This window comes from Echinops telfairi, unplaced genomic scaffold (genome assembly GCF_000313985.2).
Source record: "Echinops telfairi isolate 266 unplaced genomic scaffold, ASM31398v2 ScPeMD7_3533;HRSCAF=4204_0, whole genome shotgun sequence".
In the NCBI taxonomy this organism is placed as follows: domain Eukaryota; kingdom Metazoa; phylum Chordata; class Mammalia; order Afrosoricida; family Tenrecidae; genus Echinops; species Echinops telfairi.
This window is the reverse complement of record NW_022107431.1, coordinates 41,268,150-41,269,488: the sequence shown is the minus strand read 5'-3', so window position 1 is coordinate 41,269,488 and position 1,339 is coordinate 41,268,150.

Below are 1,339 nucleotides of genomic sequence, written 5' to 3'. Positions count from 1 at the left end.
AAATTCAGCTGATACCAAGGGCTCAAGTAGAAAGAAAATGTTTTGAAAATGATGATGGCAACAAATGCACAAATGTGCTTGACATATGGATGGATGTATGGATTGTGATGAGTTGTATGAGCCCCCCAATAAAATGACTTATCTATTTTTATTAGTATTTTTAAGTAACAACTGTCCATAAAGCTTTTATTTATTTTTTATTAAAAAAACAATTTTATTTGGGGCTTGTACGACTCTTATTGCAATCCATAAATATAAAATGGTTTATTAAAATTTTGAATAGACACCCCCCCCCAAAAGTGCACCATCTCAAAAGCAGGAGGGGGATCTCTCACTGCTATCCAGAAAGAAGAGCCAGGAGTGGAGTGCCTTCTGGGGTCCGGAGGGCCCTGTGCATGGAATGCAATGGTTCCAGGAGCAGGAAGCTATAACACCAGAGAAGCAGCAGCAGAATCAAGAGCCAGTGCAGCAGATAAAGCTGTGGGCTTGCTGGCCCACTAGGGGAATAAAACTGAGCGCCTTCAGGCTGGGGCTGGCTTGTGGGAAGGTGTCCTTCTGGGCCCTTATTTGGGAACGAGCACTGAGTGCACTTGGGTTGAGGCTTATTTATGGCGGAGTGGAGGGCCCACTGCGCATTTATCAGCAGCCCTACAGAACTTCTTTCCTAACATCACTGTGTTCTGGGTAGAGGTGTGGATAAAGGGCAAAGATTGGAAAGAGGTCTGCCAGTAAGCATGGTTGAGAAGAGCCTGTCTTGACCGAAAAACAGTGTCTCACCCGTTTCTGACCCTGGCTTCCAAAGTGCTAACTTCCCTAATAAACCCCTGATTGTAGGCATTTTCTTGCGTTCAATGTGCCCATTGTGATGTATCCTAGAACTCGGGAGGAGAGTGCCTTGGGAGGGATGGTTGGAAGGTTGACCTCAGCCTCAGAGGGGTTGGCCTTGGGCTGATGCCTTTGTGGCGTCTGATTCTCCTTCCCCCTGGTGAAGTCAGAGGAGGTCAGACAAGGCCCTCACACTCTTGTTACACATCGTATGTGTGGGAAACTGAGGAACAAGAAGAGTGCATGTGGACAATTCTGTATTCCCATATTTTAAGAATTCTGGCAGGTGAGGATTCTGGACGAAAGGAAGCCTTCACGCTTGAGGGTTAGAGATGAGTCCCAATTACCTTCTCATAATCAAGATTAACCCCCATAATATCCTCCCATAATAGTGCTACCTCTATAAGCACCTGGCTGATTGCTATCTGGCTGGCGGCTTTATCTATAGCAGCAGACAGATTGCTAATGCTCTCACTGCTGAAGGGGTGGTGGTGGTGGTGGTGGTGGTGGTGGG